Consider the following 21,968-nt stretch of genomic DNA (forward strand, 5'->3'; position numbering starts at 1 on the left):
TCCTAAAAAAAATACCCAAATGAAGAAAAACATGCCGATTACAGAGGTGGAAAGACTGTTTGCTATTTAAGCTCAGTCGCTGTGTAAGGAAAGCAATACAAAGCCATCTAAAGATAGTCTTTTTGTTCACAGAACCACCAAAGCATGTTTATTCAAGTAGGCACATTTTATGAAAACATCATTATCAATAGGATGAACAGAGGAAGACCATAGTAACAGCTACGGCCCTGTACTGATTGAAACCTCAGAAAGCCAGGAACCCTCCCTCCATCCACCCGGCTCATTGCCTGTCTGACAGAGTGCAGAATCACTGTCCTCACATAGAAAACCAACTTAGCTGCAGCTACCCTGAAAAAGAAGCTGAGATCAAGGCCAAGATCAAAGGCACACGGGTAGACTGGCCTTGAGTCAGTTGCCTACCCTGGCACCAATAGCTTGTCAGCAAGGACGAGTGAACACAGCAGCTCACAAGCATGAGCGACCAGCTGTGAGTCAGGCCCAGAAGGGCCAGAATCATATCCACAGGAAGAACACTGACTGAAGGTTCCTCCCCAGAAGTTGCCAGCCTATGCCACTGATACTGCATATAATAGGACAGCAGACACCAGCATCAGAGAGCTCCTGTAGAGCCAGATAGAGCCATGTGAACTTGTCATCCCAGCATCTCAGAGATAGCGGCAGGTTCAAGGTCAGCATGAAATATTTAGTGAGACTGTCCCAAAGATAGATAGATAGAGAGAGAGAGAGAGAGATGGATAGATAGAGAGAGAGAGAGAGAGAGATGGATAGATAGAGAGAGAGAGAGATATGAGAGAGAGGTGAGAGAAAGAGATGAGAGAGAGAGAGAGAGAGAGAGAGAGAGAGAGAGAGAGAGAGAGAGAGAGATGAACTGTTAACATTTGAACTTCAGGAAATATTATTCTTCTGGATTTTCCCCAAAGAATCTCCTGGAGCACAGGCTTCCAAAACAAAAGAGACAGAAAAGCAAAACATGCGAGTTGTAAAACTAAGACCCAAAAAAATGAAAGTTTTTTTTTAAAGAAAAAAAATGTTGAATGTGATGATATAGGATCAAAAAATATATATTATAACTACCAAAGGAGGGTAGAAATGACCAAAAAAAGTCAAGAAACTATTGTGTTCTCTGTTGCTATCTTGCTTTAAACATTGCTGCTATCCTGAGCGTGTTAAATGGAATAAAACAAGTAATTACGACATGTTCGAACTTTCTTATTCTGTGTCCTTTGGAGGTGTGAATTTTAGTGTAAGAGAAGACAGAGAAACAAAACAAGAGATTTTAAGAAAAAAATTAATAACCCTATAAACGAATTTTATAGAACCATGAGGGGAATGTGTCTGTGTGTGTGTGTGTGTGTGTGTGTGTGTGTGTGTGTGTGTGTGTATGTGTGTGTGCAGCATTTGTGGTGCATGTGGTATGTGTGTGTGTGTGTGTGTAGCATTTGTGGTACATGTGGTGTGTGTGTGTGTAGCATTTATGGTGCATGTGATGTGTGTGTGTTTGTGTGTGTGTGTGTGTGTTTGTGTGTGTGTGTGTGTGTGTGTGTGTGTGTGTGTGCTGTATACTCCTTACCTCAGTTCACTGGAGAGGTCTAGGATTAGTGACTTTCCAGCCAGCACTGAGTACATCTTGTATTCATGTTCTTAACATACCGTTTCCTAAAGAATCCTGAGCATTTTTCCAGTAATAGCAGACTTTAAGCACAGGACAAGACAGGTTTGACAGACCTAGACCAACTTGTCGCACTGTAGATGTTCAGAGAGGCTTGGCAGATGGAGAAACACTGAGGAATTAGTGCCTGATCTTCAGTGCTTCTGTATTTGTTCCGAAGACAAAAGATGCTCAAGCCAAGCACAAGTATATACCAGGACTGAGAGGCTGAGACAGAAAGATTTTAAGCTCCTGACAGCCTAGGTTGTAAATAAGGCCTCAAAGACTCCCAGTCCCCATTTAGACCCTGCCTACATCTACTGCAGCTTTCCCTGCATTCATTTTGCTCATGTTTTCCCACAATTCCCGGGCAGTGAGTAATTGGATGTCTGCACTATTTCTGGTATACACACAGTTGTTTGTAAATCCAGGGTTTTCTGCAAGCCATTGCATAAAGCTTACACAGTGCTTTCATTATTCAAGTTCACCAATTTGTAGCTCTCTTTGTTTCTCAGAGGAACTACCCCACTCTTCTCCTTGGCCCACCTGGGAACCCTGTGTGCCTTGCATCCAAGAGTAAACAATTAGACATTCAGCATTAACTGAGCATGTGGCAACCTGGAAAGGGCAGTACTGAGTTTATGTCAAAACATAATTAGACCCTTGGGCCATGCTACTGTCAGGGGCCATACCTAAGGTCATGGTGATATCCCAGCTCCTGTGGCCTTCAGAAGTTTTATTTATGTCCAATGACCTACTAAAGCTGGGGGCTGGTCTGTGCTGTCACCAGAAACCATGTGTGAGCCCTGAGTTGCACTTCATCTGGTTGTAAAGAACAAGAAAGCTACTTCTGTCATAATATCGATGACGGCAGATGCAATGGTTGAGAAAGAGGACATGGACGGCTTCTGAGGAAAGCCTTACCTTCACTCCAAACCCACCACCTGAAAGAAAAGCAGCCACCTAAATAGGAAGTCACCAAAGAGAAGTCTCAAAAAGAATGATGAGGATGCTGAAGTGGTAGCTCTCCACAGTTGATGGCTTCTCGAATGGGCATGGAGAGGGGAAGGACTCGATTCTATTTAAGGGACAGGTCACTGAGAGTTTGACAATGCTTCTGTGAGTATTTAGGTACCACAAATTGTACTTTGGGGTAGGGGTGGGGGGCATAAGAGTGGAGAGTAGACATGGAGGGACTGGGAAATGAGTGTGGTTGGAATGCACGATGAGAAATTCCCAAAGAATCGATAAAAATAGTACATTGAAAACTAATAATCCTGGTCAGACAGTGTGCAAAATCTTGACTGTTTTAGAAGTGATCAACAAATGAGATCTGTGAATGTAACCCAAGGTAGAAAGTAAGATGGCATCGTCAAGGACAGATGGGACTCCGGAACCTATTTACCATGCCAGAGCATGAAAGAAAGAAGTCACCATAAAGGCCAGTAAGAACTTGAGATTTTTTTTTTTTAAAAATGGTCTCCATAGACTCATAGGGAGTGGCACTATTAGGAGGTGTGGCCTTGCTGGAGCAGGTGTGGCTTTATAGAAGGAAGTGTATCACTATCTTCCTTCCTGCTGCCTACAGATCCAGATATAGAGCACTTCAGCTCCTTCTCCAGCACCATGTCTGCCTGCATGTTGCCATGCTTCCTGCCATGATGATAATGGACTGAACCTCCGAAACTGTAATCCAGGCCCAAACTAATATCTCCCTTTTTAAGTGTTGCCATGGTCATCGTGTCTCTTCATAGCAATAGAAATGAGAACTAAGACAGAACTCAACAAGATTTTTAAATTAACTACTCAGGACCAAATTCTATTAACACAAGTATTATGACCCTTGAGAAGCACAGTTCTTGCCATGAGTCTAACAGGGTGCTCACCAGGAAGACTGAAGATAGAAACAACACTTTAGAAATCCTTCCTCAGATCCATTCCAGGGCAGAGGAAGAAGAAAATACAGTAGAGAACAAAGGCCAATATGAGTTCTTCTTCCCTTCTGCCCTTAGGGAGCAAACAACTTAATGACTGGGAGAGAGTCATGCATCGCCAGCTCAGGACATATAGATCAGCACTATCACACACAGAAGGGAGTACCAACAACCTTCCAGCCTGAGGAAAAGGTATAAGAAAACTCATAGACATCTCTAAAAGCAGGAGAGGATCCAAAATCCCTTAGCTCTGTGACTGAAGGAAGCTAAGCAAAAACTACAGACCATGCCAACCACCAGGATGCCAAGCATTAAATCACATCCATTTTCTCCTGAAAGATTCAGGACCACAAAGAGATAGCCTACCAAAAAAAGAATTGCTGGCAATGTTCTGTACAAAATTCAAAGTAATGTTAGTCATTTGAAACCAAGAGTTTAGTGAAAATAGCAAAAGAAACAAAGCCCTAAATTAAATCAGCACTAACTATACTGACTCAATTTACACACTAAATGCCAAGTAAAAGATATCTTAAGTCCATTTCCAGGAATAAGTACTATCTACATCTGTGTATTGGGTACTTTTCTAACAAGTTAACACAAACTGGGTACCCTGGAAAGTGGGAATTTCACCTAAAGAATTTTATTCAACAGATTGACCTAAGTATATCTATGGGGCATTTCATTCATTGCTTTGATGGAGAAATCACCAGCCCACTGTGGGCGGTGTCATCCCTAGGCATATGGGCCTGGACTGCATAATAAAGGTAGCTGAATAAGCCAGAGAGCAAGCTAGGACACAGCATTCCTCCGATTATTCGACTTCTTCAAGCTTCTGTCATGAATATCTGTCTGCCTTGGCATCCCTCAACAGCGGACTACATCTCATAAGCTAAATAAACCCTTTCCTCCCCATGTCAGATCTGGTCAAAAGTTTTTTTTTTTCACAGCAAAAGAGAAGCAAACTAGAACACTCAGACTCTAGTGTTCTCAGTGGAATGTTTGGTTCTGGCACAAAGAAGTAAAGAAAAACAACTAACCATCAAAAGAAAAAACAACAAACCCACAACGATCAGACTTAGCTATGACACACCTGTGCAGGTGTATGAGGCAGAATCCAAAATAAGTGTGGTTAGTGCATTCAGTGTTCACATAAAAAACATGAGCAGTCTTCAAGGACACATGTGCAAAGGCAACAAAGAGATGGATATCATGAGACAACAGGTGAAATGGTAGAGTTTCTTAGGGGTTTTTTATTGCTTTTAATTGTGTGTGCATGTGTGTACATATATGCTCTGCACTTGTGCATGCCAAATCCTGTGGAGGCCAACAGAAGGCATGAGATTCCCCAACACTATAACTACAAGTGATTACGAGCCACCCATGTAACTGCTAGGAATTGAACTCCTAACTGCTGAGCCATCTCCCCAGCCCTAAAAATGATAGCTTTAAAATGTACTTTGAGACAGAGACTGTCTTTAATTGATTTGTCTACAGATATAACACAGCTGAGGACACTATTGATAAACATGAAAATATATCTATAAGAATTTCACAAAGCAAAACACCAAAACAAAGAATAAAATGTTTTAATAATAGAAAACTTCTAAGAATGTAGGCTACTGGTGCAGTTTTGAGGCGATATGAACAGTGTAGCAATCTATAATTAAAGCCCAGAAGGGAAAGAACAGAACAAGAAAAGATATGAACCAAATATTTTTCAAAAATAATAGCAAAAACTTTCTCAAAGGTTATAAACATTTTTTTAAAAAAATATTTTAAAAGAATCGTATAGCCCAGAAGTTTAGAAACTAACCAAAATGAATCAAAACAACAATTAAACTGTAGACACATCTATTCAAACCAGAAAATGAAACATAAAAACAAAATACAGATAACATAAGAAGTGACTCTATGGGGCTGGAGAGATGGCTCAGTGGTTAAGAGCACTGACTGCTCTTCCAGAGGTCCTGAGTTCAAATCCCAGCAACCACATGGTGGCTCACAACCATCTGTAATGGGATCTGATGCCCTCTTCTGGTGTGTCTGAAGACCACGACAGTGTACTCACATACATAAAATAAATAAAATATTTAAAAAAAAAAGAGGACGTGACTCTATACATACAACAAAGGTTAGAATTCCAGCAGACATCTGAAACTAAGACCCAGAGAAATGGAATGGAATATTTAAAGTGCTCAAAGGAGTGAAATTCTACTGCTATAAATTCTGTTCGGCGAAAATATTTTTCAAGAGTAAAAACCAGCAAGAAGACGATGGAAATGTGCACAGCACTGAACATTTTTTTTTAAAGTCCTTGTTGACAGGGCTGGAGAGATGCCTCAGTGGTTAGCAGCATTTGCTGCTCTTGCAGAGGACCTGAATTCAGTTCCCAATCACCCATATTAGACAGCTCGCAATGTCTGAACTCCAGCTCCAAAGAGTCCACACTTCACCCCCTTTCTGAGCCCTGTGAGCGCCTGTACACATATAGCATACATACATATACATTAAAACAACAACAACAAAGAGTAATGGCTAATTAATTACAAACAGCTACTACCTGGTGGTTTAACTTTCTCCATGGGCTTTTGACCTATAAAGTCATCACTCTGGCCAAGAATAGCAATTATCATAAATTTAGAGATAGAAAATTTTCTTGATGAAGGAAAAAATGATTTTTTTTCTCATATTTTAATCTAGAGTTCATATTCCTGCTAGCATTTCTTCTAGGCTCTGCCCCACAGTTACCTGGCAACAGCCAGGTAGGCCTGACTCACTATAAAAAGGGGCTGCTTGCCTCCTCTCTCTTGCTCTCTTACCCTCTTTCCTTTCTGACCCTTCTCTTCCCGTCCCCTCCCCTCTCTCTCTTCACATGTTCATTGCTGGCCTCTACTCCTCCATTCCCCCTCCCCCTCCCCTCTCCCTCTCCCTTTTCCCTCTTTCTCTGTCAATTCCCCACCCCATTCCCTAAACTCTATTCCATTACTATTTCTGCCATGTTGCTTGTACCTCACCAGGAAGGGATGCCTCAGTATGGACTCGCAGAGGCTCCCCTCCTCCCCTACCCCTGCACCATACTGTGCCTCTACCAGACATAACCCTGGCTTCCCTTTCTTTTTTTTTATTAAATACAAAACCATGAACAAAATAGTTTTTATGGATAAAGGCTAGAAGTAAAGCTTACATAAAGTCTTTATTACTATTATAACATACCCTGTATATCAGAGACGGTAACGTAAATTACCAATCTTTCCAGTATAATTAAGGCCAATGGAACCCATATTTACCATCAGAAGTAGCATTTACTCCCTGAGCATTTTAAGGTATCTTTGTCAATTGAATCCCTTAAGCAACTAAGGCTCAGATAATTATCTCTTCTAAGACAGGATTCCAGTTTCCCTGTGCCTCTTTGATATCTTCCACTCATCTAATGTGATGGTTCATTTATGTGCCAACTTGGCTAAGGAGGATCAGATATTTAGTTAAACGTTATTCTGGATGTTTCCGTGGAGATACTTTTTGATATATTCAGTGTTTAAGTCATCAGAATGCCTTCTCTACCCTGGGTGGGCCTCAGCCAATCAGTTAAAAGCCAGAATAAATAAGTGTTTGATCTGTCTTGCTCAGGAACAGAATTCTCCCGAATGAGGCCCATCGAACTTTCCAGCTCATAGCAGCACTGACTGTTGGGCTCAAACTGGGACAGTGGCTCTGCAGATTTTGCATTTGTCAGCCTCTGTAGTTAGGCAAGCCAGTTCCTTGTAGTAAGTCAATATATAGATGATAGATATTAGTAGTTACTACGTAGATAGACAGATAAAGGGAAGGTAGTATTTGAACTATGTTCAAAATAAGTCTTGGAGGGTATACCTTAGATAATATCCCTTCTCACCCAGACCGGAAAGAATGCCACTCCTATGTTAATGATGGTTGTGACAGTTAATATTGTCAACTTGTCAGACTATGCATGCCTGTGAGGGATTATTTATATTAGGCTAATTGTAAAGGGAACAGATGCCCTAAATGTAGGCAACACCATTCCAGGACCGTGAGTTCTTGACTAAGTAAGAGACATCAGCATTCATTGCTCTTTGCTTCCCGATTACAAATAAAAAGGGACCAGATATCTCCATTTCATTCTACCTTGATCTCCACCCCATGATGACTGGACCCTCAAATTGTAAGCCCTTCCCCCATCAGTTGTTTCTTGTTACGTTTTTTTGTCACCGTAATGAAAAAAAGAAGCTGATACACAAAATTGGTATAGAGAAATGGGGCCATTTCTGTGGCAAGCCTGACTGTGTTGGTCTTAGGCCTGTGGAATTGTGTTTGAGGATATAATGTGAAAGAGTTTGGAGCCCTGGGCTAGAAAAGCCCTTGAATAACATCATCGAAGCATAATGGATCATTCTGGTAGAGCGAGAAAGACAAGAATTCTAAGAAAGATAGACAGTAGAGGCCTAGCTCATGATGTGTTGACAGGAAAAAAGACTCTCAAGAATTGGGTTAGGACCATTCCTGTGACATCCTATAAAGAAACTGCCTGTGTCCCAAGAACTTGAGGACACTGAATATCAAAATAATGGAGCAGGTTTTCTGTTGGTGGAAATTTTAAGAAAGGACAACCTTCAGGCAGGGCCATGGCCATGTTTTTATCTAAAGTGACAGTGAAGAAAAGCAAAAATGGAAGCAGAAAGATAAGAAAAATGTGAAGTTTGGCAAGAAAAAAACGGGTGAGAAACTTGAAAGTCCCCAACAGGAAAAGTGGACATGGTAAACATCTATAATTGTTTAAGAGATTAGTTATCACAACCTTTTCTGCCCGGGCTCTTTGTTTCCAGAATAATGACTCTGAGACTTAAGTATTTATGAATAAATACCTAGGCCAGAAGCTTTGACTTGTTCCCAGACTAGCTTGTAACTTACATAACCCATTTATTCTGGTCTATGTCTGCTGCATGATTTGTTACCTCCCCTCAGTGTCGAGCACCCGACTTCCACAGAATTCAGGGTAAATCTCACGCTCTTGACTCTTTTCCAGAATTCTCTCTCTCTACCAGAGCTCCCACCTTTTCATCCTGCCTCAGCCCATAGGCCATCAGGTGATGCTTCCACACGGTACTTAAGAGATTCACCCTACAATTAGTACCACTAAAAAGAGATGTGCTTTCTACTGGGGCAATAAATATGCTGTGAGGCCTTCTACCCATTGAAGGTTCCACCTTATGAAAAGTGAGATCATTTTCGATGTGGAGAAACTAAACTGTGTCTTGAAAGGGTTCCCTGCATCCAGAAAGCAACTCCCTGTGTAAACTGACATGATCACGTCATGGTATGGTCAAGGAGAAGGTTTTTCTTATAGGAGAGAGAGAGAGAGAGAGAGAGAGAGAGAGAGAGAGAGAGAGAGAGAGAGAGAGAGAGAACAGTCAGAGGTATGTAGGAGAGCCTAGAGTAGACAGAGAAATAGGCTGAATGTGGCCAGCAGACTAGACCTGGCCAGAGCTCTCTGTGAGAGAGATGAGAATAGCATCTGGTAGAGAATAGAGCAAGCCTAGTGAGAGAAGCAGTGGGATGGCATAGAGAGAGGATGCAAAAGAGCAAAGTGAAAACAGCAGAGCTATTTCAAGGGGAAGGAATGGAGGGAGCTTGGGGAATTAGGGTAGAGAGGAAGGTGAGAAAGACTAGGATGACAGCAAGGACTGTGAAATATGTAGCAGGGACTTGTGATACCAGGGAGCCTGGAGGCCACAGGAAACTATTTGTCCCTTCTGCAGATATAAGGGAAACGATTCCTTTTGGTAGAGGAAACCAGCTTCACGACTCCCTGAGGAATGCTGGCATTTGTCTAACTGCCAGGAATCATCCAATAGTCTAGGTTAAGTCCATTTCTGGATATTTGGACTGTCCTTTGGAACATGGGGAATCGGGGTCTCCTTTGTAACTAATGTTCCCTAAAGAAGAGCTGTCCTAGAGTCTGCATAGATGTTGGTACAGCTGGGGTTGAAGGGGGATGGCCTCCATCTACAAAGTTATGAAGGCGACACCATTTTACAATGGAGACACCAGGATGTCAGAAATGCCAGAACCATGGAATGTCCACTTCAAAAGCCTTATATATAGAGTGGAGTTAGTCCAAGGAAGAGGTCACGTGTGCTGTGGGCCGGAGGGATGGGGTTACCTAATCCTTTTATGCATCCAGGGAATTCTAACACAAGCATGGTTCCCTGCTGGGTCAGTCTTCTTTGCATTAGTCCCATGCTATGTGCCCATTCTTCCACTTTGAAATGGGTATTGTCATGCCGTTGTATGCTGCAAAGGTATGATTTGTTTTAATCCGTATTTTACTTTATGTTATGAGTGTTTCATCTGCATGTTATATATGTGCACAGTGTGTATACTGGTGCCCAGAGAGGTCAGAAGAGGGGCATGGGGTCTCTTGGAACTGTAGTCATGGATGGTTGTTAGCTGCTCTGTGAGTGCTGAAATTGAATTTGCATCCTCTCCAAGAGCAGCCAGTACCTTTAATCGCCGAGCCATCTCTCCAGACTCTATTTTTATTTTACAGGCCCTTCCAGTTAAGAGATGTCCTTGAGTCTCAAAGACTTAGATTTTTAACTTTAAACGGTTTTGGAATTGTTAAAGACTATGGGGACTTTCGAAGTTTGAATTAGTGCACTTTGCATTATATGGTGGCCATGAGTCAGTGGGGATATGGAAGGTTAAGGCTTTAGAATAGTGTGTTTGGGTGTTAGCATTCCTTCCAGGCCCCGCCCAACAGGTAGACCTGGCTTGCTATAAAAGGGTCTCTCTTCACTCCTCTGCACCTTTTCTCTCTGACCCCTTTCTCCCTCTCTCCCTCCCCCTCTGCCTTCCCTTTCTGTCCTTCTCTGACCCCTCTCTTTCTCTGCCTCTACTCCATTCTCAACCCCACTTTCCATGTCTCCAAATAAACTATTCTATACTAGACCTGTCCGTGGCTGATTCCTTCTGGGGAGGGGATGTCTCGGCATGGGCCGGATGAGCCCCCACCCTCAACGCTCTACAAAACATATCCTTGGCTATTAAAGCTGACAAGGGGTGGAGGTGCAATGGTTAATATCAGCGTCTGAGCCACTTAGGAAAGAACCTTCTAGGCATGCCTTTGAGGGATAATCTGCATTAGGTTAGCCTCTGGAGCCTGTAGGACAAGCTGAGACAATGGAGACAGGAAGGCCTCCTGAGCTGTGAGTGGAACCATTTCATGAGCTGAGGACATCAACTGAATGGACAAGGTAGCAACCATCAGCACCCATGCCTCTCTGCTTTCTGACATAACATGACCAGGTGATGCTCCTGCTGCCAGACTCTCCCGGCATGATGAGCTGTCCCCTCAAACCATGAGGAAAATAAACCCTGTCTTTCCCGAGTTGTGTCTTACAGGGTGTTTTGTCACAAAAGAAGAAAAAAATGACTAAATTCCTTAATCCTGGTGGTTGATTAATAAAAGCGTACTTTCATCCTAAGAGATTTTAAAACTAATTCATATAACACAAAAGAAAAAAAAGGACATTTCTTAAGTCTTGAAACATCATTTTTCCCAGAGAACTGTATATTACTTTTATGGAACTTATGATGTTATGGGGGACATAAAGATGATGACGACGACAACAACGACGTTGGTGGTGGTGATGTGGAGGGGGATGGGAGATGGTTGTGGGGTATAGGTGGCTAAAATACAAGTCTCCATGGCTTCTTAAGCTTACTATTCTATTATCTGCATAACTGTTGATAAGCTTAAGAACAAACTCCCCAAATAAAAATGATCCTATGGCTGGTTTTATACAAATAATCTTGCATGAAAAATTACTTCTCTGTTAAATATTGATCACTGTGCTAACCTTGGTCTCTCACTGCATGCAAGGATTCGTTACACTATTTTGACAAACTTGTAGAATTGGCTCTGTGTGTGTGTGTGTGTGTGTGTGTGTGTTTATGTGTTTATTGTTAATAAGCTTAATATTTCCTGGCAAGAGTTCAAGCCATGGGTCTTGATCAGTATGGAAATGCAATTTTCCACTGAAACAAAGAAATGTAATCTGGTTTGCGACTGTGTTTCTTGTTCTAGGTACAGCCTTTATTCAGAATCACCAAAAGTGGGTCAGAATATAAATGTACATAATCAAATTTTGCTTTAATTTTTCAGGAGAAAGAGAGTCCGTACACTTTGCTGAAATCGTCGGTATTTTATAATTTCCCAATATTCACAGGAAACCTAATGAGATTCCAACAATGAGTGTGGAAATAACAGTCAGCATAATTACGTCTATGACGCCAACTATTTCTTTTCCACCTCCATGTGAGAGAATAAACATTATGGTGTTGGTAATTTTTAAATTGAATTCAGTCAACAAACGCTTACTTAACAGCATCAAGAAAAAGACATCGCAGGGATAAGATGTGTTTGCAGGGATAATCGCTCGATAAGCTGGGGGGAAGAAGCAAGACAAGCTACAACATTCCTATCTAACTGTTGTGTTAACCCTCTGCTCTGCCCTCAGTGTTCACAGTAAGGAGGTCACTGCTCATCACATCTGAGAAAACATGGCCTTCGCAGTGGGGAACATGAGGCACTAAGAGAAAATTAACCAGTTCTTAATCTTTCTCCACTTCTAAATTTCTTTTGAATTTCACGCATGTGTACAGTGTATTTTTATCATATCCACCCACAGTACTCCTTCTTTCTTCCCACTGAACTTATTCCCAACAATCCCTCATGCTATGTTCCAACCTTTTTTAAAAAAATCTTTACACAAGTCATTTTTCTAGATTTCGTTTTAAAACTGACTCTTTAGAATGAACCAGACTTGTCTAAAAGTGCCGGAAAGGATGAATTAAATACATTTAAAAGTTGTCTTTGTTCCAAATAAAATAGCACTGCCTGGCAGTGTTCGAGGTATCTAAAAACCCATAGAAAGTTCTAGGGGGTGAAGAACCAGGTCAGTTGGCCATTCTACCTACAAAATGCCAGGCAATTGTTTTCTCTTGGGTTTTAAATTATTCACTTATTTGTTTTTGCTAAATGTTGGGCCCAGGATGAAGCTTCAGACTTCCCTGAGCACGCTTCAAACAGTAACACTTAAAGAAAGGAATCAGAAATCTTTTCCTATGTATGAGTGAAGACATTTCCTAACAGAAAGAGACTCATTTTAAGAATAAAGTAATACAGCTTGGCCCAACAACAAACTCCCAGCAATAAGACAGAAAGGTTTAAACATGGCCAAGAATCTGCCATGTTGAAGGTATGACAAATGAGAGGGGGAGTTTCTGTTCCCTGTGAGATTCCACCAGCCTTGGTAAGGGACTTGGGTAAGGTAGGGGATAGATCGACCTAGGAACTGGAAATAGAACGGATCTAGATGGATGAGTGTGTGGAATGGGAGGATCAAGTGGGGAGGGGAAGGGAAGAAAGGGATGAGGGAGAGGCTATGGGAAGAGACAGTTAAATTTAAGGGTCATTTGAAGGGTCATATGGAAACCTAAAACAGTAAATTCATTGACATATATGAAGGTGATCTAAATCACCAAATAATGGAGGAAACAGAGCCCCAACTGTGGTACTGGGTTTGAGTCACATCTACTTGAGCTATTGGCCAAAGTGGTCTCATGGGAACCCCTAAAGAACCCAAGTTGTTACCAGAACTGTATGTTGCTCTCCTCCAAACTGATGGCAAGGCCCTATTTCTAACACAACACCTACACAACTCCTTGAACATGGAGAATTTCCCTGGTGCCTTCAAAGAACCTTCACCCCTACATTCCAGTACCTTTGGTTAAAAATAAAAAAGTACATTGTACTCCACCAAAGGAGAAAAGTAAACATTAACGCAGCCACAAACCCTTTGATATTCAAGGATGTCCTGCCTCTATGTGTGTGTGGCTGTGGCTGTGGCTCTGTGTGTGTGTGTGTGTGTGTGTGTGTGTGTGTGTGTGTGTGTCTACCTCAACCTCTCTCTCTCCACCTTAGCTTTTGAGACAGTGTCTTACTGAACCCAGAACTCCCTAATTCAATCAGACTGACTAGTCAGCAAGGCCCAAGGATCCTCCTCTTCCCACCCCTTGAGCACTGGGATTACATTCACAAAACCCTACTCAGCTTTTTAGAAGACTTAGGGATCTGAACTCAGATTTCAGTGACTGCCTACCAAACTCTTTACCAGCAGAGTCATCTCCACAGCTGCTGGACCTAGAAGGCTTTGTTTGGAGTTTTTTCTTTATTTCTTCTTTTTTCTGGGTTTTGGTTGGTTGGTTGGTTGGTTGGTTGGTTGGTTGGTTGGTTGATTGGTTGGTTGGTTGGTTGGTTGATTGGTTGGTTTGGTTTGGTTGATATATTAGTTACGGTATCCATTGCTATGAAAAGACACCATGACCAAGGCAACTCTTATAAAGGAAAACATTTAACTGGGGCTGGCTTACAGATTCAGAGTTTCAGTCCATTATCACCATGGCAGGAGCATGGCAGCTTCCAGGCATGCACCTTGCTGGAGGAGCTGAGAGTTCTACATCTTGTTTAGAAGGCAAACAGGAGAAAAATGTCTTTCAGACAGCTAGGAAGAGGGTCTCAAAGCCCCCTCCCACAGTGACACAATTCTTCCAAGAAGACCACACCTACTCCAACAAGACCACACCTCCTCATGTGCTAATCCCTGAGCTAAACATATTCAAACCACCACAGTTGGTTTGGTCTTGGTTTGGGATGTTTTTCTCTCTTTCCTTTGAAAGTTTCAATTGAGTTTATGATGAGAAAAGACTACCAGAAACTTCAGTAGTAACATCCTATTAAAAATGTGACATCAGCCAGGACTAGTGCAAACTGTCCATGTCTAAAACTGCACTCTATGCTGAAGTCTTCCCTGTAATCCTTAACTAACTCTACTGACTGACTACAGAAGCCAAAAGCAAACAGTGCCTATGAAACACATCATATGAAGGAAACGTCACTTCTCTGTACTTTCTATTCACTGCCTTTTGGTGTGATACAGAACAAACCATATTCTTTTGAGTGACAGCCCTTCCAATAGGCAGAAATTTTCTAACACTCCGAGCAGGTGAATGTGAATGAAACCAGCCATTAAACCACCACTGAGCCCTTTAAGCTTTCTCGATCCCTCCTTTGTTCTCAGCACTGCCCAGGCCAAAGTCTGTGAAAGAGGCATGACGGGAGCAGGCAGTTAGCTATGTGCCTGCCATATGTCTTAAGATTCTTGGTTCTTTTACAAGTTATATGCCACCCCACCACTCACATGTCTTGTAAAACTCGGTATGATACAGTGGGAGAGGTTGCCCATGCTAAGTAACCCACCCCAACCAGGTACAAGTCATAAGACAGATCTAGTAAAGAATGAAGTTTATTTGGGGGCATGAGAAGGGAGTGGTTGAGAAGGGAATAGAGGCAGAGAAAGAGGGGACAGACAAGGGAGAGAGAGAGAGAGAGAGAGAGAGAGAGAGAGAGAGAGAGAGAGGAAGAGGAAGGAAGAGGAGGAGACCAGCCCAGAACTCATGGAGTGTGGTGAAGGAGGACAGACAGAGGGAGAGAGGTCAGACAGAGAAAGGGGTCAGAGAGAATTAACGAGATCAAACAATCATTTTATAGCAAGCCAGACTTGCACTTTTCCACCTTGGTCTCTCCACTGCCTGTTGTTAAGTAACTGTTGGGCAGAACCTAGAAGAAAGGCTAACATGCTAACAACCACCATGCCCTGAGTTCTACCAAAATGCCAGTCCACTCCAGGTCAGTATCCTTTTCTTTTCTTTTCTTTCCGATTTTGTTTTGCTTTGTTCTGTTTTGTTCTGTTTCCTATTTAGAAGTATCTTGAGGTTCATGAGGTTTTATTGTCTGTCCTGTGTTTGACATGAGAACTTTCTAGGTTTCCCAATTTGATATTGAATTCATAAACCCTAGCTATCTTCCTGCCTTTGGCTCCCAAGTTCCTAGGAATCCAGTGGCATACCACCACATTCTGCTATTATCTTGTTTTGTTAAACTCCATTGAATTCTAAATATTTTCCTGCATTAACTTGTGTCTCATAATAGCTCAGCTAGACCAAAACCTTTAGCAAACACAAGAAATATTCAAAAAATTTCCTGCGGCTCTATCTAGCTTCACTGCCTCCTTTAATAGCAAATGGAAATTTGTGCTAAGCCCCACCTGATTGTGCCCCACAGTCTCCCACACACAAATGAAGAGTTTTATGAGTCTTTGTCTTTTTCGCATTCCTACAGGATTCTCTGTGGTGTGTGTGTGTGTGTGTGTGTGTGTGTGTGTGTGTGTGTGTGTGTGTGTGTGTGTGTGTAGTGGTTGCCCCTATGGGCCTTTCTGAAGTATATACACATTTAAGTAATGTTCTCTAGGCAAAATTGTGTACAGAGAAGGATCAGTTATCTAGCATATGAAATAACAGAATTGGCCACTAACACTGATTTTCTTTTCCTCCACTTCAAGACCCTAGGAAAGCATTCTGAGGCAGCTTCTTAGAAAACAGCATGTGGCTTAGAGGTCTCCAGGCCCCCCACCTTGGTCTCTCCACTTTTCCTGTCAAGCCATCAGATAACGGGTGTTTGTACCTGACACAGGACTCCAGTTAGGCCTGCAGGGCAAAGGCAAAAGAGCACTGATCATCTCATCCATTTAATCCATACAAAGAATCAAACCAACTCATGTCTTTAATTTTGAAAATGAATAGAAGAACAGATTAGTTTTCTAAGAATAGATTTTGTACAATAAGTACAATCTGCAAAATGGCCCCGGACACTTCAGTCATAGTAACCAACAGAAGAAATACAAGAAACAAAAGGTGGAGAGAAAAGGGTTCTTCCTCCATACAAGGATGCGATTCTAAAATGTGTTTTTAAAATAAAATCAGAATATTTTATAGTTAAGAAAATGTGTAGTGTATAGTACATAAATGTATAGTATAGTTATATAATTCCATAACTGACAATTTTTTTCTAAGCAAAGTCACAATAGGTTTTTCATATCTATTTTGAATGTAGATATAAGACTAAGAACAGCTTAGGGCTGGAGAAGTGCTTCTGCAGTTAAAAGTGCTTGCTGCTTTTGCAGGGGACCAGAATCCTAGCACCTATGCTATGATTCACAATTGCCAGGAGTTCCAGGTCCAGAGGACCCAATAACATCTTCTCCTGCACAAATGTGGTTCACATGACTTCATACAGACACACATGCACATGACAAAATAAATAGGTTAAAAAACTTTGAAAAAATAGCCTGGGGTGTTTTAAATGCCTAGTGTTTACTACCTCACTAAAACTTCCTAACAATACCGTAAGTGTCATTCGTCAGCGGCGGCGTCATCGTCATCGTTCTCATCATCATCATCATCATCATCATCATCGTTTCTCATATATGAAGACAAAACTGAACCTCAGACTACTTATTGTTCCCAGAGGATTTAAGACAGATTTTAGGATGCACTTGCCCATCATTTTAAGTGCTATGTGCTCATTGTGTCATTACTCTGAGACCATGCACTTTAAGTTCTCACTGGTACCTGAACCAAACTGTTGCTAAGGGATAAAAGAAACTTGCAAACCTGATAGACAGAAGCCCCTTTGGCCCATGAAGGGAAATGCCTAGTTGACAAGAGTACTTAGAGATGAGCCCTTGTGCTGTCATAGCTCCTCATTCAAAAGCAAATGTACAACGTGAGTGGCCCAAGTGAAGTCTGGGGCAGCTTATCACAAAATATATGTTAGAGCTACTGACTGATTTATTTCTGTTGGCTTCTCCCCTGAGTTCAAGAAGATTACAATCCACGCCACAGTTAGGAAAAGAAGTTCGAGACTTGCATGTTGATACAAACTGACAGAGACATTCAGGCTGCTATAGCAAAATGCTGTGGAACCGTGACTTTACATAACAGAAATGTATTTCTCACAATTCTGGAAGGCTAAGGAATGTGAAATCAAGGTATTGGTGTTAGTTCCAAAGGAGTTTCTGGTTCCCCAAACTCTAAAAGGAAGTCCGAACCTTCAGGAATGGTCTCAACCTGGTCTGTAGGGGGATTTCTTGAGGTTAGATAAAAAGCCAGCACTCATCAGGAATTTGTAAAGCTGACATCCCTCTACCAAAAAAACAAAACAAAACAAAAAAACAAAACAAAACAAAAAAAAAAAAAACTCAGTTACCTTAGCTCAGACAGAATGGACATTGGTTACCTATGGTGCCTATTTGCATAGCAAAGCACTTGCTGGCCTCCAGGCTTCCTCTGTAGCACAATGTTATACATTTCCTGGCTCCCCTCCCCACCCTAAACTCCCTCCAGTTCATGGGCTTCCCTCCCCTAGCCACTCACTCTCCTTATAACCCTGCTATTCCAATGTTCTCTCTCTCTGCCCCCTCTCTCCCTTTCTCTATCTCTCTGCTCTGATACCTACTTCTCTCTCATGGTGAGATCCAGTCTGCTGGCCATATTCAACTTACTTCCTTCTCTCTCTGCTCTGAACTCTTTTAGTTGCCTTTGGCTGTTCTCTCTCACATCTACAATAAAAACCTTCCCGTTAACCAGATCATGCAGCTGTCATATTGGTGATTCTTACAATCGTAGATCTACTGTTGTGAAAGATTGTACCCTCATATGATTCTCTCTTCTTCATAAATGTTGGAAAAGGACAGCCTATCCTCTGGGGTCTTGTTTATAAGGGTTCTAAATACTCATGATCAGTCCCTGTTCCCAAAAATACCACCTTAAGGAATTGGATCTTAACCCCTGCCTGAGCCCCTACTTGTTTTCCATTTACATTTGAGGAAGCTTGAACTTACTACAAAAATTGTTCCAGTCATCTTCCTCAAAAGCACCATTGAAGTCCAAGACACAAATCATAGGCTCTGAGAAGGTTAAGGGAGTCAGGGCCCTTCCCTCAGTCAAGGAAGGAAGGAAGTATTGAACAACAGTCCTTGTGAGAGCAGAGCAGGCGGGGACTCACTGAGGACTATCACAGTGCATTCAGAAGAGGCCACAATGAGTTGCAAGAGTGGATAAGAGAGATTGGGCTCCACTCCAAACACAGTGTGCTCAAGTGGAAATTTATAGCCAGGGAGCAGGAATGAGTCAGTGGCTGGAAAAGTACTAAGACACTGCATCAGGAATAAGAATGATTCTGGGTAAACAGATCTAATCAGATTCTAGATGCAGACAAGCTAGGGTAGTGAGGTATCAACCTAAAGGACAAGACTGCAAGCAGATATCAAGATGATCAGATATCTGAACCCAAGGACTCTTGATAAATTGGCTTAACAGGTTTCCTGCTAGAGCTGGTTTTTACATGGAAATGTAAACAGACCCAGACACCTGTGCTGAAGAAAAGAATCTTGGTCCCAATCAAGTTGGTCTCCATGAAAAACATCTAGTAGCGAAGGTCCCTTTCAGATAGAAGCACTCCTGTCCTAAGGGGGGAAAAATAATAGTTAAGATGAAATATTTAGAAAGAGACTGGGAGGAGATAATGGTTAATATTCTTAAAAGCAGATAGCATTCCTGTCTGACTACCAGGGATGAAGATTTCAACTGGTTCCAATATTCCTATGGGTTTGGAAAGTAGAAACTAAGATGTAAAGAGTTTAAGAGTCTTGCAGAGACATCCCATCTGGGGGCTCATGAATATGTATGAGCAGCCAGAGACATCTGAAAAATACAAATGAGACCTCCCTCCTTAAACTTTGGGAAGCAGCATAAAAGCATAAAAAAAGATTCTTCTTCGGGACCTGATAAGTAGCCAATCCCTAATTAAGTAAATGTAACAAGAGAGCAATTGAAGAATGGAAAAATACAGGGCATAAGAACTGATCCGCTGGCTTGTAGCATTCCACATGAATGAGACGAGAAGTCACAGCACTAGGGTTAATTGGCTAATGGGTTACCACAAGGATGGCTTTTGTATGGGCATATTTTCTAAATGAAAATGGGTAGGAATCAAAAGGCAGCAAGTGGTTTAAATATCTTTGTTTTCCTCTAACCCTGTTAAGAGTATTTTTTAAAAGTATTTCTTTCAGTTAAAAAAAAATCTGTATTTTATACAATAAAGATTGTTTTCTAAAAAGCTGTCTTTAATGTTTGAGGATTGGTAGCTTTTTATATACTCATTTATTCAGCAAACACTCATTTGTGTCCCCTCTGAGCTAGGCACTGTCTACATAATAGCTCTCATCTTAGTCTCTCAGATCAATTTAATAGCAGCAATAAAAACTTACTCACCCAGTTTCTAGAAAGTCCCAGATCAAAGCAGCAGTAGATTTGTGCCTAATAGAGATCCTCTTTCTGGGTCACGTTCACTGCCTTCCATCCATGACCTCAGAGTCGAAGGGTGAAAGGGTTTCTTTTGAATTTAAAAAAGAAAAGTATTATTAAAATAATATAACTAAAATAAATTAATGTAAAATAGGAGGCTACTAATCTCATTCAGAAAAGTCCCAGCCACAGGACATAGCTACTTACCAGAGACCACACCTCACTACATAGTCACTTTAGGAGCTGTGTGATTTGAACATCTGACCAGGGAGGTGCAAACACTGTTCAGTCCGTTCAGCTGCTATCAAATGAGCACCCACCAGGTGCAGTTTATATGCTAAATTGCTTGATTCTTAGATTTAAGACTTAGATTTACTAGGCTCAAAGGTTTTGTTGACTTTCCACGTTCTGAAGCTAGGAAAGGTATTCCCTCCTGTAACACAAGCATTCAAGGGGTCTGACAAAAATGTATTGACGTGAGTTCAAGGCCAGCCTGATCTACACAATAGTGCTAGGGCAGCCAGGGCTACATAGTAAGACCATTTCAAAATAAAAATTTAAAACAAACAAACAAAAGCCCACAGAGTTCTCATGTTTAAGGCGCCAGATGGATTTAAAACTCAAGTTTGCTTCCAAAGCCCCTGATCTTGCCATGTTCTGAAGTGCTTCACAAATGAGAAAGATGGTCCGGACAATGCTACCCTATACAGGGAGCTATAATCTTGGCAGAGGCAGCTGAGTGTTTGTAATTCTGACAGAACTCTGTGTGGTAGCTTTGAAATCTTAAGCACTGAAATTACTAAACTTGAAGGGCTGAGGGTGTAATTCAATTGATAGAGTGTTTGGCTAGCTCACGCCAGGCCTTGTTTCCAATCCTTATACTTCTTTCTGTCTTAGAGTTCTGTTGCTGTAAAGAGACACCATAACAACAGAAACCTCTATATAGGAAAGCATTCAATTGGGGCTTACAGTTCCGAGGTAGTGTCCATTTTCTCAGAGCAGGAGGCAGGGCAGCACACAAGCAGGCACAATAGCTGAGAATTCTACACCCAAGTCTACAGGCTTTGAGAAGACAGAAGCACCGGACCTAGCATGAGCTTTTGAAACCTCAAAGCCCACCCACCTCAGTGACACACTTCCTCTAACAAGCCCTCATCTGCTAATCCTTTCCAATAGTGACAATCCCTGATGACCAGGCATTCATGAGCCTTTGGGGGCCATTCTCATTCCAAGCACCACAACCATATAAACCAACTGTGGTGACACACGCTTGTGATCCCATCACTCAGATGACAGACACAGAGGATCAGAAGTCTAAGGTTATCCTGAGCTACATAACAAGTTCAAGGCCAGCCAGGTACATGTGAGACTAGGTATCAATGTATATATGTGTGTGTATACATGTATCTGTGTCTGTGTCTGTGTCTGTGTCTGTGTCTGTGTCTGTGTCTGTGTCTGTGTCTGTGTCTGTGTCTGTGTCTGTGTCTGTGTCTGTGTCTGTGTAAAATTATCAGGCCTCAGTTTCTTCCTCTACAAAATGGAAATATTAACAAATTTCTTGCCATGCTTAACATTGACATAAAATGCCTTGTTAAGTTCAGCAAAGGTCAGTTACTGTTGTAATCTATGGTAGACAGAGACTTCAACAGAGCTCTTAGCAAGGATGCATAATAGTAAGTCTGTGCATTGGAGTGGGGCACTAGATTATTTTTATTTCTTTGCAGAAGGGTCTGCCTGAAATTGCAATGTTTTTTCGGGTATAATTTTCCCAGACTATAAACCCAGGTAGAACAAAGATACATATTTTTTTTTGTTTTTATGTTGATTTTAACTTCAAATTTTTCAGTGAACAGACTTCTTTTTTCTCAAGTCCCAACTCACTCACTCCCAGGTAAAATGGAGAGAAATTCATCAATGTCTTGGGCTTAACCTGAGCTTTACAAATCTTGTTCCTTGAGGATCTCATCTTCTCTCTGGGGTCCACAGATCTTGGAATCTTGGCACTTGATCCTTCCAAATGCTTTTTTTTTTTCTCCCTCAAAATGACTGCCTCCATCGTGTGTCTGTAGCTCAAATGTTAA

General features: G+C 41.6%; 1 long non-coding RNA gene across 6 annotated transcripts in view; it reads right to left on the bottom strand.

Moving 5' to 3' along the window:
- LOC108350121 (uncharacterized) overlaps positions 1-20,961 on the bottom strand; it is a 34,544-nt gene extending 13,583 nt beyond the window's left edge. For 3 of the 6 annotated variants that reach the window (XR_015676992.1, XR_015676995.1, XR_015677001.1), the window contains exons 1-3: positions 20,857-20,961; positions 19,855-19,975; positions 18,952-19,046 (exon numbers count right to left, since the gene is read on the bottom strand). This is a non-coding gene — a long non-coding RNA (uncharacterized LOC108350121). The remainder of the gene's footprint in view (positions 1-18,951; positions 19,047-19,854; positions 19,976-20,856) is intronic. The other 3 variants (XR_015677000.1, XR_015676996.1, XR_015676998.1) reach the window with 1 other exon arrangement.
- Positions 20,962-21,968: the final 1,007 nt, after the last annotated feature.

Source organism: Rattus norvegicus, chromosome 2, assembly GCF_021556685.1.
Source record: "Rattus norvegicus strain SHRSP/BbbUtx chromosome 2, alternate assembly SHRSP_T2T, whole genome shotgun sequence".
NCBI lineage: Eukaryota > Metazoa > Chordata > Mammalia > Rodentia > Muridae > Rattus > Rattus norvegicus.